The following is a 17,319-nucleotide window of genomic DNA, read 5'->3' as shown; positions in this document are numbered from 1 at the left end:
GAGTGCGATTGTTTGCTTCTTTTTCTCTTTTGGCAACATTTTCTCCTATAATCACAGCATGCCCAAGTTGAAAGTGGTTTGAAAGGATACACGTCTGGTTCATCTTGCTGTATCAGCGCTGCATTTAGAACTGAATGGTTTTCCAAACAGTACTCCCTCAAAGCAACATCTGGAAATAGCAGGAGCAGCAGCACAGAAAAGGCCCAGTGAAACATGAAGCCAGTGGTGGTATGTAACTAAATAGGCTACATTTAGGCTGCGCAAAATGCAAATACTGTACTTGTGTTTATCGTACTTTGACTTTACTTCAGTATTTACATTTTTCAATAGGCTACTTTATACTACTACTACATCTCAGAGGCAAATATTGTACTTTTTACTCAACCACAATTATTTGAAAACTTTATTGTAACCAGTTGCTTTGTAGATTTAAATACCGTAGCTGAGCTACCTGAACAAGTTTGCCAAATTAGAAAATAATAATTACTACTTTTACTTTGGTACTGTAAGTATATTTTCATACTAGTGCGTTTGTACTTTTACTTTATTGTTACTACTTCGTTCACCACTGCAAGAAGTCGAAAGACACCAGAGCAGGGGCCTGTTTCACGAAACTTGGATTAACTAATCCAGGATTTAGGCCAAAACCAGGCTTTTTCAATCCTGGTCTTTACAGCCTGGTTTATTCCGTTCCACTAAAGCCAAGCGAGGCTCAGAATTGGCGGATTTGGATAGCCGGGATCAGCAAGCCTAGCTTAATAGACAGTCTGGCTTTTTGTCTCTAGACCCATTATGTGGATCACAGATTTACTGTTCCTTCTTCTTCATGGGGTATTAAGGCAGTTTGCATCCTTAATAGTTGCATTACAGCCCCCTTCTGTATATCTCATTATCTTTACTAATCTATTCAAGACTTACTGATACAAGGACTTAAGCTTCTAAAATAAATACTGCTGCTGTAATTAAAGAGAGAATATACTCTCAATAGTGGATAGACTGAATGATTAACTACCCCAAAAATATAGTTTACATTTTACCACTACTATTAACTTAAAACAGAATTATTAATATTGTAAGCATAATGATATTGTCGCATTGTGATATTTGGCCATAACTCCCTCCTCTGAGGGAGCTATGGCCAAGGGGGTTGTTGTCCAGACAGGGGCCAGACTGGTGAGGGTCATGGGTTCATGTAGCATGCCAAAGTTTGTGCTATTGCCATTGAGAATGCATTGGGCGTTTAAGTTAAATAACTCAGAAACTACAAAACATTTCAAAGTAAAAAGTTCCAGCATGTGTCTCCACAGTAAGCTGAATTTTACAAAGTGTGAATGGAGTTTCTAGGTGAAAGTGATTTTTTGAAGTGCCACTATCTGCCTATAAATGTCTCAAATTTGAAAGCACTATATTTCTAAAACTATGAAACATTTCAAAGATTCCTTTTCAGGCACACATGTCCACCATAGGATGAACCAAAATAGGTTTGAATGGGGTTTCTAGGTGTACGTATGTAGGACTAGTAGTGGGTGAAACGTTACAATGGTAATATGTTGTAAACCAATGAGTAATGGTAATTTTTAATAATAATAATAATAATAAAACTTTATTTGTATAGCACCTTTCATGACATGAAATGCAGCTCAAAGTGCTTTACAGAACAATGGAGAATAAAAGAAAAGCAAGGCAACGACATTAAAAAACAAGCAGTAATGCAATACAGTGAGGAACAAAAAATAAAAAATAAAAGATCAATTAAAAGCAATGTTGTAAAAGTGGGTCTTGAGCTGAGCTTTAAAAATGTCTACAGAGGCTGCCTGACGAAGGTACAGTGGGAGCTTGTTCCATGCCGACGGCCCGTAGAAGCAAAAAGCTGTATTTTTTAGTTGCCATTTTTTTAGGCAAAGCGAGCAGGCCAGCAGTGGAAGACCTTAGGGGGCGGTTTGGGACATATTTAGGCAGGCAGTCATGTAGGTAGGAAGGTGCGAGACCATTGAGAGCTTTATAGACAAGTAAAATAATTTTAAAATAAATCCTAAAAACAACCGGAAGCCAGTGCAGTCATGCCAAAACTGGAGTAATATGTTCTCTCATCTTAGTTCTATAGTTAAAACTCTGGCTGCTGCATTTTGGACAAGTTGTAATCTGTCAGTTGTTTTCTTAGGCAGTCCTGAAAAAAGTGCATTGCAGTAATCAAGCCGAGATTTAGTGGTTTTCACTTTTACAAAAAATAATAATATAATATAATATAATTCTTCTTAACCGTGCACTTGCACGACAGCAAACCTATTCATGGGGAACATTCACCAAAAGCAGCTGATCTACAAGCTCACAAGCTGTCATGATGTTGTGCAGCCTATATATTTTGGTTATTTGATTTTATATAGTGCTTAAATTAGTCCTTTAATGCAGACCGATACAAATAAGGCAACATAAACCCATAATAATTGAATAAATCTTGAAAACATAATTGATTTGTGATCAGTTTGACTGCTTAATGAACAGTAAAGACATCAGGATTAGGTTAAACCTGGCTGTTAGTGAGGTATCTTTTCTGTTGTGAAGAACGAAAAACCAGCGTGCAGCAGTGCAGGAAAGGGTCAGGATACAGATGGAGTGAGTTTAAAAGCAGGCGTCTTTATTTTTCAGTAAAAGAGCAATCCAGCGTCAAGGCAAAACACAAAGGAAAAGTCCTCTGGGGAACTCTGGAGTAAAAACACACAGCGACTCGTTTTAGCCAAAAGTGAGCACCGGATCCAGGCAACCCTGATCAACTCTAAACCTGTCCTTTTATTGGTAACTAGCCCCTCCTCTCCCTGACATCCGGAGCTCTTTTCCGGTTGGAGAGAGGCGGGACTTAGTTACAAAAGAACCTGATCCTGGTTTGTAGCTGGAGCCGTAATGTTTAGATTTATAACCAGATACAATGAATACATAGTTTAAAACTTAACAAGACTTAAATGTAAACTGTGAACAGACTCTTATGAACATGGTTAATCATAACTAAAGGTATATGAAACGGAAACATAGGAAATGTTTAACGGAACTATAAAATAAAACTGAACATTCTCTTTTAAGAGGTAAATTAACACGGTGGAGCGAAACACTATATTCTTATAGTGCATTTTAAAGGAGACAAGTTGCACTCACTATTAATAGTTTCATGACCGATTGTTGAAAGTCCTTCTTTAAGTTTAGCTGTGGAATAGTTTTAGTGACAAAGTGGAAAAATGGGCAGCTGGTGACTTCACTCCAGGGTAGCGAGCTTCAAACATAGTGAGAACAATAGCTTCGGATCCTGGTGTGAAGTGTAAACGCATTCCTCTGAGTTTACAGAGGAATCCATGTATCTCAAAGTAGTTTGATGAGACAGTCTACTGACTTGTTGATAATAGTACTTTTTGGTTCATGGAATTATACGACATTAGCCTGGTCCGGAGCAGGCTAAGTTCAAAGCATTAGTTTCCATGGTAACTAATGTAGCATCACTTTCATGAAACCGAATCAAGCCTCAACATATCCAGGTTAACTGGTTAAATTAATCTGGCAAGATTAACCAGCTTTCATGAAACCGGTTAATCGCTGATCCAGGATATATTAAACCAGAATATGTGTTAAATCCCGGCTTAATCTCTAATCCAAGTTTCGTGAAACAGGCCCCATCATGCTCACAACAACAACAACAATAATAATGATAGCACCAAAGAGAGCCATTATGCAGTGGGCAGATACTGTTGGACTAAATGGAAAAGAGATGGAAAGAGATGGAAAGAGGGCATGGAAAAGAAGAGGCGATGGGGATAGATGGGTTTACAGCTGCAGAGGGTGCCTGGCATGGTAATGGGGGCAGACAGACGGCCTGATAGATCCGTGTGGGAAGAAGCCACAGCGCTCGCTCTGACCGGATACCGACCCTTTCCTGGAAATGTTTTTGAATTAGGCCGGCTTTCTCCACAGAGACGCTCAGCGCTCATTACCGGCCAGGGCTACGGCAGGACAAACCGGCCAGTTGGACATGCTTAGAGAGTTCAAAACGAGTATGAACAAACACACACATGCACGCACGCACACGCCACGCACACACACGTCACACACACGCACACGCCACGCACACACACACGTCACACAAACACGGAGAAACCGGAAGAAAATAAAATAATTATATGAGTTTCATTATACGAAACAAATATTCACCGTTCAAGATTTTTCAAGGTGTTTCAAGATCGTAGAAGCAAGCAATGCAAAGTGTTGTGAAGTATGAAATAGGGTTAAAGAGGTTAAACTGTTTCACATTTTCCTGGGGACCCTGGAACGGAATGCTATAGGTTTACACATGGTTCATTCCTGATCTGTGTTCACTTGTGAAAGGGTTCAGTGAAGACATTTCCCGACTATACTCATACTGTAGTTGCATCCATTGTTGTCAACTTGTCATATTATCAATAAGATGGTGGTGTGGGTGGGAGGGGTTGGGCTCTGTAGCTTCCAGGCAGAAATGAAAGAGCGGTGTTCGTGTTTGACCGTCACAATGGGTAGCTCAGGGCCACAGTGTCTGCGTGCGTGCGTGCGTGCGTGTGCGGTGTGAGTGTGGAAACTGTGGATGGCATTGTACGTGATCATGAACGTTTGTGTGTGTGTGTGTGTGTGTGTGTGTGTGTGTGTGTGCGCGCGTGTACACACTGTACTTGCACTACTTGTGATAGGTATAGTACATTACTAGACATTGTGAGGAAATGCTTTCTGGTCTTCAAAAGAAGTTTGTTTTATGGTTAAAAAGAAAGTATTTAGAGTTGGCTTCCAATAGGTTATTAAGGTTTTAGGGGGTTAGGGTTGGTGGTCATTATAGTCAGTTTCATGCCTCGGGTCGCGTGGGTCGAGCGTGCAGATCTGATATTTTCGGCATTCCTAAAATGTTTGACGTTCCTCACAAGTATAGTAATACAAGTGTGTGTGTGTGTGTGTGTGTGTGTGTGTGTGCGCGAGCGCACGTGTGCGCGCGTGTGTCTGCGGTTAGCCCCCTGATACACAGTAAGGATGGATAGAGGCACAACAGATCAATATACCCTCTGACCCGGATACTAATGGATCGGCCTGCTCCTCCGATTGGAGAAAAACAGCCACTTGGTGCTGGTAAATACACACACACACACACACACACACGTGCGAGTGGCTGCGTTCGTGCGTGCACATACAATACAATATTTTATTTCACTGACAGGAAGTACCTCTGTATGTTTAACAATAGGTATGAATGGCAGAAAGACACTGACTAGATGGCAGATTAATCTATAATTGGAAAAAAGATCCTAGTATGTGTGTGTGTGTGTGGATACGTATACGTATTCTCCTACTGAGCTCTATATATAAATAAATCATGTGTTGTTCATGTACACGTTAAGACCAGTTTTTACTGTACCTCCATAGTTTTTTGTTGTTGTTTTTTTTGCATTTTCCAGCACCTGTATGCTGCCTCCTGTACAGCAGCACGTCTCAAACATTTTCATTTCTATTGAGCCCCAGTTTGGTTTGCATTAGGCCACGGACCACCATCACTCTGAGAGTGTATAAAAGTAAGGGTCCATTTGGCTAAATGTTATAGTCCCTTAATCCAGAGCGACTTACATTAGGCAAGAACAAAAAGCATGGCATCACATCTCTCTAGGTCCTCCTCAGACGAGCCCTCCATCGTCGTTTCCAGTCATTCCGGTTCTCCATACATCTGGCCAGTTCGTTGGTACTTTGCGCTCCTGCTCCTGCTAACATCCACGTATGTTAGCGTGGGACTTCCTCGTGATCGATGCCCGTGTGGTGGTTCCCAGAGCGCCAGTTTGCTGGCTGGAATTTATTGATGTCTTGGGTCCTGCTAGTCTCATTCTCCTGGTTGCTATTTTCTGGCTCACCCTTGGTAATCCCTCATACAGAGTCTCATACAGAGAATACATCACATACAGTACATAAAAAGTAGTATTCAAGAAACATGCATAAGCTAAGAACGTAACAGTGGAATCTCTATATAATGAAACTATACATATACTATACTATGTACAGATGTTTAAGGGTCCATTTCTTTCCTATCAATGGATCATTTAGTGACCACCTGGAACCCCGTTACGGACCCCTTTGGGTCCACGGACGCAAGCAATGCACAGGTTGACCTGTAACCCCCAGGTCCCGGGTCAAGAAATGTTCACTTTTTAGTTTTTTGGTGGGACGGGTCAGAGCAGGTGAAATTATTCATATATGCGGGCACCTGCAGACACCACTTTGAGAATCCTCTCAAAGCCCTACTGTACATGGCAGAAGTCACTTTTGCCACTTTTGCCCCAAAACCGAATGACAAAATGACACTTTTGTCAAATGTAACCATTTATTGTAAAGATATTGCATTATATTTAGCATGTGACTATATGCTCCTATGATATTACAGATATGTATCTGCGAAGCATGACACAGAATCTGAGATCACAAACTCTGAGATCACATGTATGCCATGTAGACCACTACATGGCATAGAGCGCCGAAGTCCTGACGTCACTTGCTCATCCCCTGGTTCATGGAAGTTTTTCTCTATGGAGAATAACAAGGGGTCCTCTTGAAATCTTTTCATATAAGAAGTGTGGTCCAAAAGTAAACGAGATCGAGCTATCTATCGCTAAGCTCCATTCATTTGTGAAATGCGCCTAAGACACTCAAAACATAGAATGTCTAGACAAAATTAAATAACTCTACCAAAGCAACATTCCACCAGAGCATGGCTTGTTATCCTAAAAGGATGTTATCAAAGAAGAATTTCACTGAAGAGAAAGACTGCAACAAAAGGTTTACTTTATTGCGCTGGTTCCTTTTTAAACATTTTCAAGTCAAGGACATTGATGTACAGTAAGAACGGCAGTACCAAAATTCAGGGCATGCTATAGCACGTGACTCCCTTTTTCGCACAGCCTGGGAGTCGAGGGGCGCTGATGGGGCGCTTGTTTTACAGCCATGGCTACTACTAGCCGCTGTTTTCATTTGGACCGCACGCAAGTGGTTATATAACCTCACAAAAGCTATGCCTAAACCTAACCTTAACCCTAAACATGACATACTTTACCGGCCCAAAAAGTAGTTGCGGTTGTTGGAAAAATAGTGGCAGCAGCAGGATTCGAACCTAGTAGGTGTGGTCTGTGAGTCTAATGACCAGCGAGGCACGCCACTGAGCTGGCTGCCTGAATGTGGTTTTCTGTATGAAAAAGCTCCGCCCCGCGGGTGCTGTAAAACAAGTGCCCCATCGAAAAAGGGAGTCCCCATATGGCAAAGACACTTACTATTGATGATCTCCTGAAATTGGGCTGCCCTAACCTGTCATTGAATGGGTTGTGATTGATGACATGATCAATACTGTGAGGTAAACAAAGCACGTCCAAACTATAAAGTCCCTGGTGCTGGACAGAAGAACAGTCTGAAATAGGAAAATAAAGTCTGCACATTGGATCGTGCACCACAGGGGATTTAATGGATCAACACCATGGGGGACATTTTGAGCTTGCTAGCTCTTCCTCAGACTAAGGAAGAGTTAGTGGTCTGTGTGGAGAAACGAAATCAATCATAGAAGGTTAAAAGCAGGGTTTAAAAATGTCAAGCACAAAAGGATATTGCTGACAGTAGCTAAAAGAGGAAAAAAAAGACCTCTCCTAAATAAAATGTTTTTTTAGTCCTGTTTTTTAAATAGCCCAGGGTCTACGGTGCACAAAGCACTACAGAGAGTTGTGTGGACGGCCCAGAGCATCATCAGAGGTGAGAGACTCTCCCTCCAGGGAATACATGAGATGCAGTGTGCAGCCACTGCAGTGCAGAGCAGATCAGCAAGGACACTCATCGCGCTCAAGTGCAAACAAGATATAAGCCTACATGATGTTTGGGTTTATGCAACGCCACTCATCCCTGCCACTGTCACATTCAGCCCCTTATGCCGCTCTGGGTTAGGCTACCTGGCCTGGCAGAGATAAGCGCTCCGCGAGCACCCGTTTCTCGTTGAATTAATGTGCAAAGGGCTTTTGCACTTTCATATACAGAAGAGATTCACAATCAATTTCTATCAGCCAACACCGAATGCTTCAGTTTTGTATGTCTTTTCTATGTAAATGTGTTTACTTACGTATATGCAATGTGCTTAACATTTGCATTTTGTGTGAAAGCAATTACAAATAATGCAAACTAGGCTATAGCCTCACACATACAGCAACCGTTTAAGGCAGCTGCAAGAACAAAAGAAGACAATAATAAAACACTTCCAGCTTTTTTAAGTTGGTAGTGTACATCCACCAGCTGGGGATATACCAATACATTACACTTAAGGGCAGGACGTCCTCTATGTTGTGAAAGCAATGAGAAATTCCCGTATTGCAAAAAGCATATTTGCTCTGCCCATTTAGGTCATGACCTCAAAATAAAAAAAATGATTCTAAATCCTCCAGTTTTCTGAAATAAATATTTTCACGATAAAAGAAAAATAACAGACCTACAATCTCGTAGCGCGCTATGAGCTTGTAGATCTGCTATTTTTCAATAGATAAATTATAACAATGTTTAAAACACGTAACTTTGGGAAAGTGTCATAGTAGCTTGTTTACAACTGAAACGGACTTGCTGTGCATAACTTCCTCTTCAAAATAAGAGCCATTGTAATGATTAGTCAACACTAGTCTACTTACAGGACATTAACATCACATTTGAGTTCCTATTGAATGCCTGTCAGATTTCTCTACATAACTGTCTCAGCTGGGCACGGTGGCACAGTTGGTAGTGCTGTCGCCTCACAGCTAGAAGGTCCTGGGTTCGATTCCCGCTGGGGACGCTGTGGGCACTGGCGGCGTGTTCCCTCCTCCGCGTCATCAGTGCCCATACCCGAGGCGGGGGTTGGCGATAGGGCCTTTCTGTGTGGAGTTTGCATGTTCTTCCCGTGTCCCCTAGGGTAGATACCCTCACAAAAACATGCCGTAATCCTGGTCTCTAAAACTACCTCCCCCTGGCCAGCCGGGGCGCCTGATGGAGGGGAAAGGAACTGGTCGGAATAACGTGTCCCTTCCACGCGCTACGCCGGGGAAATTCCCCTCTGTCAGGTGAAAAGAAGCAGCTTGGACTCCTCATGCATAGAAGGAGGCATGAGGTCAGTCCGCTGCCCCCCCCCAGGTTGGCAGAGGAAGTGTAGCGCCCAGGATTACATTAGATAATTGGCACTGGGTGAAAAGAAAACTGGGTTACAAAATCGTGGGATAAAAATGTAAAAAGAAATAACTGTCTCAGCTGTTGGTGCGCAAATGCGTGCCTTTGCATGCCTTTGATCTACGCGCAGAAAACATTTTGACGACGTATGCGCACTGTCGCATCGGTTGTGTGCCCCTCTGATTATTAATAACATCTAAACATGTAAACTTGTGTTTACATGTAACATGTAAACACAACATGAACATAGTACCCTTATTATGCATATCGCATTCTCACCGAGAAATATTTTCGAGTTAAAAAAAAAAAGAAAAAAAAGCGAATGGTTCAAGCCCATTAATGTGCGTGCGTGTGTGCGCACGCACGCACGCACGCAGCCAGCCAGCCAGCCAGGGACCCAGGGACACACAGAGCTGTCTATAGGAGTGGTTGCACCACTCAAAAAGAAGAAAAAAAATACTCCCAGTGGAACTCCAGGTTGTGCAGTCATCCTATAGTCTGTATGGGAAATGTTCCACAGTACTCACGTTGATTGTACCATCCGCTGTCCGTCAATAGAAGACACATTCCAATGAGCACAACACTATCTCCCTCTCTGTATAGCATGAGCAAATCATTTGAATGGTCTCATTCTGAATGCTATCTGACATCCAGTTATCTCCCCGGAGTACCCATCCCCAGGGTTTGATTTGAAAAAGGTTTCTTTACCACTTAATCCTTATACAGTGCTCACAACACAATCTACATCTCATGAGCTTGTAGATCTGCTATTTTGGTTATTCGCAGTAAAAAAAAAGGAAAATTCCTGACAATGCCTGACAATCACAGTGCGTGCGTGCGTGCGTGTGTGCATGCGTGCGACGTGCGTGCGTGCGTGGGCGCACGTGTGCTGTCTGCCAGTCAGCTACGGGTATCTGTCTCAAATCTTTCTAGAGAGCAAGCCAAGACAAATGTGTTTTAAATTGCAGGGCTTTCCTGGTGGCTCAACAATTGCTTTTAAAGTATATCTGCAATATCATACTGTAGTTTTGAGTCTCTAACTTAAGTGGTGAAACTCGGACTTGGACTTCTCTCAAATGATTTGAGACTTGATTTCGACTTGTCTCGAATGACTTAGATGACTTATAGATGAGTCTTCTGGCCTACTGTATGGGATATTTTTGAGGGGCGCTAGCTTTGAGGTTTTGTGTAAACACAAACATTGTTTTGCTACCACCACCTACAGTATGACACTATGAAACTAGAGTGTAAACACAAACATTGAACGCCATTGATATGACACACAAACAGTTTGAGTGTTTGTGTAAATACTAAACATTGTTTAAACACAAACATTGAAGACGAAGGTGAGGACACAAATTGTGATTGGCTGGAATGAGATGATGCATGAATGATGATGTATGATGATAAGAGCGCCCCTCACTTCACACGGGTGTGATTTTTTAAATATTTTTTTCCCTTTGTTTACCCAACAAAGAAGTTGCAGATCACTGGTGCTTTTTTCCCTTTTTATAGCAACACCCTGCACAATCACAGCCACAAAACCTGGGAAGTTCCCAGTAGGCTAGAACCATCATATATTCCACTGGAGCAGTTGGGGTTCAGTGCCTTGCTCAAGGGCACTTCAGGGGTGAGTGGTGGTGGCCATTAACTGCCCTATACCCCGATTGTTTTCTGCTGGGACTCTCTCTGTCTTAACCGTTATGCTATAACGCTTCCCACTGCACTACACACCCATTTATTTAACTATAGAGCAAGTAAAGACTATTGTGACAGCAGCCAGGGTGATGTTCTGCATATCAGAGTACATTTTATGGTTTGGGAAAAGATAGAACTACTGTGAGGACAATCACATTAAAATAATGAGACTATGATCATCATTAATAAGATACAATCTAATATAATACAATGGCATTATGAAAAAAAGAAATAGTGAGGATACTATGATCAAAATATTGAATGAGGATACCACAACCATCCACAAGCTTATTTAATGATGTTTCCACAATCCAAATATTTGATTGAATAGTAGTATCGTCATTAACTATGGCTAACGACGACACTATGATCAAAATCCTCCTTTTGAAGCAAAAGTGGAGGTAAATTTTGTGGTTTTTGGGTGGTAGTTTGAACGGATGGTTTCATATTGATTTTCAATTGAGAGGCTTTCAGAGTCTTGTGTCTCTGGTTTCCCACATGGAGAGAGAGGATTTGTTCATATTCAGAAACACTGAATGGGCATTAATGCAGTCCATTCAGCATGTTCTTATTGGACAGCTGCACAGAGCGCTGATTCAGGTGTTTTGAATTCAGCATTAAAATAATTTATGGATAATATGAACCCTTACACATGGGATGATACTAAAAAAAAACTGTCTGGGAACTGATAGACATAGGATAACTTAATTTCAGATATTAACAGACAATATGCATTCCATGCATACTTTTTTTTGTATAATTGATTCAATTCAAACTACCATACTACACCGTTTGATACATTAGCCAATGTATGCTGCTGTTGAACTTCAATGCACAGATGTCATGTATATCTTTGTTAGATCTTTGGTCTCTTAATTTTGAATCCCTCATCTATACTAGCAATATAAGCCTATTAAAATCACTGTTCGTTAGTACTTCAACGAGAGTAGAGTGTTTGGTCATTGTTCAATACGCATATTGACAGTGTATCTTTCTATCTCATAACAACCTACTCAGGTTGTACCTTGGTCTGACATGAGCAGATCTGTCTCCTGGCTGTCCCATACCGTTGTCTGTCTTCATTTCACTTTCTGTAGGTCTATGTCATTTTTTCTGTCCGCCCGCCTGTCTGTTTACATTCATGCACCTGTCCACCGAATCATTTTTCTCTGTCTTTCTGATTCAGTCAATACTTCTCTCATTCTGCCTCAGACCATGCCCTCAAGGCAAGCTCTCCCTTGAGGGAAGATGCAATTTATTTGGAATGGAATCTTAACTCAAGCGGTGATATGTTATCTATGTTAATTTTGATCCTGGCATCTATGGTCAGTGTGGGGAAAGCGCACACACAGTTTATTTCCGGCAGGAAGCTATTCAATATGCACCTACTCATTAAATTTGCTGGTGAGTGAGGTTAGAGCAGTTTCCACTCCCAGACATATCCCGACTGCTCTGATATCTTACTTTGCATAACAGCCAATCTTGTCAGATCTTCCCAAGGGAATATTATACTAGGCCGCACGGGCGAATTGGCAGATGGAAAAACCGATCATGCGCGGCAAGTGATGTAAGTACAGGAGGGGACAGTCCAGCGGTGACATTTAGCAGAGGACGGCTGCCCTTTAACAAAAGTCAATTTAACCCGCTCACACAAAGGTCAGTGTGCTTAGCCGAGCCCTTTTCACTCGCCTAAAAACTGAACCATAGCAGTCAATCAGTGACACAGTGACAGGTGTACAGTGCACATCATCTGTTCGTCATTTTCATGCTTTTACACTGACCTGTGTAGTCTTGCAGTAGTAGAATATTATCTTCAAATAAGTAATAAACCTGAATACTAGTGAGTAATAAAATCACTCATTCATTTAGTCAGGCTATCTGTATCAAATCTTTCTAAAGAGCAAGCCAAGACAAATGTGTTTTAAATTGCAGGGCTTTCCTGGAGGCTCAACATTCACTCTTACAGTATCTGCAATATCATAAGTTTGAGTCAGAGTTGTATGTCCTTCCTCTGCCCTAAGCTAAGACTCAACGCTTAAAGACGTACGTATAGTGAAATGGAAAAATACGTTTTTCACACTTTTATAGCATATCGTGGTCCTCATGGGCATACCTAGTCCATGAAAATCCAATTTTAATTATACTTCCTTAATTATACTTCCTCCAAACATGGCTGATTTTGATTTAATCTCATTCAAGATGACATCCAGACAACTCATTTTTAACTTATAATCAGCATGCAAAATATGTATCTGAAAACATTATAGATCTGTCTCTCACTTGTAAACAAACAGACTCCACACGGATGTACTAACTAACTAATGAAGCCTGAAGGGATGCAACGCTCCAATTGGTTCAGAAATACACAGGCTTCCGTTTCAGTCTGAAACATAAAAAAATATATATATATATTTCACTATATCTTTAAGTTGTGAAATTCAGTACTTAGTATTCTAAGTAAAACAAGAATGACTCTCAGGTGCAATAAGCTCTTGTAGCGACCGTTTTCGTTTTGGTTGGTTCACTCACTGTTTTGTTATGGTTGTGCTGTAGCTCCAGTTAGCTCATAACATTAGCTTCTGTTGCCACTCGCTCCACGTTGCGGCGTTCAGAGTATGGGGTTTTTATGCCGTTCAGACTATCATTGGCTTAGGAGGCAGCCAATCATGACTAGGTCGCTAGTTTATAGAGCATAGCAGTGGGCGGGGTTTTCTCGACCCACTGACAAATCGGCCATTAAGTTTTACAAAAATATTGATATAAATAATTTTAAGCCTAGAATCAAGCCATCCAGGATTCTGGTAAATCATGACCATGAAAAAAAAAGAGAAAAGATTTAGGGAGGGTTATCCAAACAAAAAGGAATTAAGTGAAATCACTGAATATCCCTTTAAGACTTTGGAACCAACCTATTGGATATACATTCTTTAGGTTACTAATGATATATAAAAGAAATCCAAGTAGTTCCAACATTTTATAGATTTATTTTATTTTATTGGATTTCTTCTTTTGGAATCCTATTTTTGACTAGGGTGGTTTGCACAAAAATGTGAAAAATATTTTTCTTATTGCAACATTTATTTTTCTGCAGCGGAAAGAAGCCGAGTCTGTTGCAGATGAAGACAGACAGGCAGGCAAAGCTGTTAAACCACTACTGTGAATCAGGAGAATTTACTTCAAAGGTGAGCTGAGCTATATACGCAAAGGTGGAATGCTGATTCAAGGATGTTATCATTGCCTCAGATGGATATTTTCTGACCTGTGAGCTGAGCTATACGCAAAGGTGGAATGCTGATTCAAGGATGTTATCATTGCCTCAGATGGATATTTTCTGGCCTTAGTGATGCACTGCCTGTAGCAGTGTTATTTCCATCTGTTACAATACATCTCTACTTTCATGTTGTTTTTAAGATGCAGCAAAGTTGTTCCCTTTCTGCACAGGACTTTATACATTGTCAAAGTCATTGCATATGCTTCATAATTGGGAAAATGGGGTATATATCCCTCATATATGCGCGCACGCACGCACACACACACACACACACACACACACACACACACACACACACACACACACACACACACACACACACACCCTGCTTCGCCTTCGCCATGCACATTCGCCCTGCATCACATTCAGCCTGTGTCTCAACTCTGTCACCAAAACAAAAGCACCTGTGTGTAATTAACTCGTAATGTGGCTGTGTGGAAGTGTATTCACTGGATTAATTACACTGTTGAGCCCAAATGTGCCTCCGGACTGTGTTTACCCACCAGGGAAGAGGAATTATTAATGCAGGCCTTCTTTTAGTTACAATACGCCTGTGTTGCTAAATTGGATATTGTTACAGTACATGTGGTACTGTGTGTAGAGTTGGTCTGGTCTACCGTCTAATGTCAACAAAGTGAGGGCATCTGAGCTTCAGCATCTGTCTGTCCTGTGTGATATGGTGAGGTTTTTTGAGTTCTTTGAAATATGTACACTTGTACAGTAGGCCTAAAGCCTTGCTTTTCTGAAATCAGTTGGTTGTCGATGAATACACTTGTTATGCGTATTAGAACAGAAATGCGTTCCTTTCTAACCCCAATTTTACAGAATTTACGATCTACTGTCTCCACACTGTTAGAAAAATTGCCACCAAAAGCATCTGACAATGTTTGAAGTATTAACCAGAGGACTAGGACTTGCTTTTCTGAAATCAGTTGGTTGTCGATGAATACACTTGTTATGCGTATTAGAACAGAAATGCTTTCCTTTCTAACCCCAATTTTACAGAATTTACGATCTACTGTCTCCACACTGTTTGATTTGCCATCAAAACATCTGACAATGTTTGAAGTATTAACCAGAGAACATGGGGGAAAGGCAACAAAGGAACTTGTTTGAACAAAGAAGTAGCTAGGTGCACTCCTCCATGAGGCACACACACTTAAACCGTCAAACTGTGTCTCTCTGTCTATTCTCTGAAACTTTGTGTATCCGATACATTATCCCTATAATGTAAAACATTATTTCAGGAAGAAATTTACAGAGTGGGGGAAAAGGAAGCGGGGGGGGGGGGGGGGGGGGTGATCACCTGTTTAAGTGGGAAGGATCATTTCATCTCCCTTGGGAGTCCCGTTTTAAAAGATGTAAGTGATCTGCATTTTTGAGGGAGGGGGTCAGGGCATTCCACGCGTGGGTGGCCGTGTTGTAGAAGGAGAATTAACCCATATTTGTTTTGAAAGTGGTACCAGATCGTTCACGCTCCCTCTAGTATTGTGGCTGTGGGTGTCACTCACTTTTTTAGGTAATTAGTCAGTCAACCGGGCAAGTGCTCGTTTGAGACAGTCTATAAACAGTAAACACAACACCAGCTATCTGTCTAAACACCTGCAGGTAGCCAGAGCGATCTGTCTTCTGGTCTGTGAAATGTAAAATAAGAGCACTTTTACCTATACTGTGCTGTTTTCACTGTTGCTACACTTAACTAACAATTGTGAACACCTTTCATAGATATGTAAGTATTTGGCATACAATTGAGGCATGCCATCTTTATAAAACTTTATAACTTTTGGGGCAAGTGGGCATGACCTTTGGGCAAGTAGAACATGCCTGACGGGCAAATAGTGCTCTGAGACCTTAGTGTCAAACCCTGCATTTTCAATTGCTTAACTCTGTCCGGAGCCAGTTTAGACTAGCAAAATGGGTTGGAAAGAGGGTTATGAACCAAGGCATCCAAAACTCAATTTTAAGTCTACAACCTACGGTTCAAGACGTATTGACCAAAATGCAAAGTGATCTGTTATACTTCCATCATGAGGTAGATTAGATCAAATATTTAGGCTCAAGTTCCTTAATTACTGGCAGAATGTATAAGAAATTTGGCACTGATTGGTGTTGTAGTTTGTGAGATAAGGTACACACACACACGCACGCACGCACACACGCACGCACGCACACATGCCAAAGCCATCAATGATGTTATCAGACAGATTTTATTAGAGAATGTACGAGTAGCCTTAAATTGACTAGCACACCATGAATTCAGAGCAGGGAGTGAGAGATAAAATAATTCACTGACAGTAGTGGGGGTTCAAAGATCGTAAAGGTTTTAATGGAATAATAACAATAAACTTTAGAGAAGGTCAGAATCTTCTTTGCAGGCACCCAGGAATCAATGCCTAAATATTTTCTCTGCCAAAGTGTCTAAAAGGCAATGAAAGGATCTCATATTTTCTAGAAGAGATGATTCAATGCTATGATGGAATATTGGAATTCATGGACACATTCAGTTGCTAAAAAAAACGAGTCCATGGGCCAGACAAGATTTCATTACGAAATGAGTGGGCTAAGCCATAACTATATTAAATTGTTTATAGGGTCAATATAAGTAAATTAATATAACCAGTGGCTTTGGCTGAAAAGGAAAGACCAGCTGGTCTCCAAAATAAGCAGGCTGGGCAGATGCAGGGGGTGGGGGGGGGGGGGGGGAACTAGTGCTTTCTAGTTTCTAGGGTATGATTTGGGGCCCTATATGGATGAATATCAACATCTTTGATGTAAAAAAACACATACTGTACTTTTCCCCTTCCTAAAAATGTAGTGGACTCTAAACAACATTTTGAACATTTGAAATGTAGTGGGGTGAAAGTACAGATATAAAAAAACAATGTCTGTACTCAAGTAATGCATTTTGTTATACTTTCCACCATTGGTCATACTTTGATTGTGGGCCACTATCATTCTGAAGGCTTCAGTCTGTCTCTGCATGCTGCTTCCTACTATGCATGCTGATGCAAGCCTTCAAGCCTTCACACTCAATTTTCACTCTCCCCCCCCCTCCTTCTGTCAACCCACATCTCCTACCTTCTTTTCACGTCCTACAGTACATGTTTGTATATTTATTTCTTGCTGGTGATGAGTTGCTTTCTCAGCCT

Source organism: Protomyctophum parallelum (genome assembly GCF_964188405.1).
Source record: "Protomyctophum parallelum genome assembly, chromosome: 19".
In the NCBI taxonomy this organism is placed as follows: Eukaryota; Metazoa; Chordata; class Actinopteri; order Myctophiformes; family Myctophidae; genus Protomyctophum; species Protomyctophum parallelum.
The sequence above is the reverse complement of the archived record's forward strand: the minus strand, read 5'-3'. Positions refer to the sequence as shown.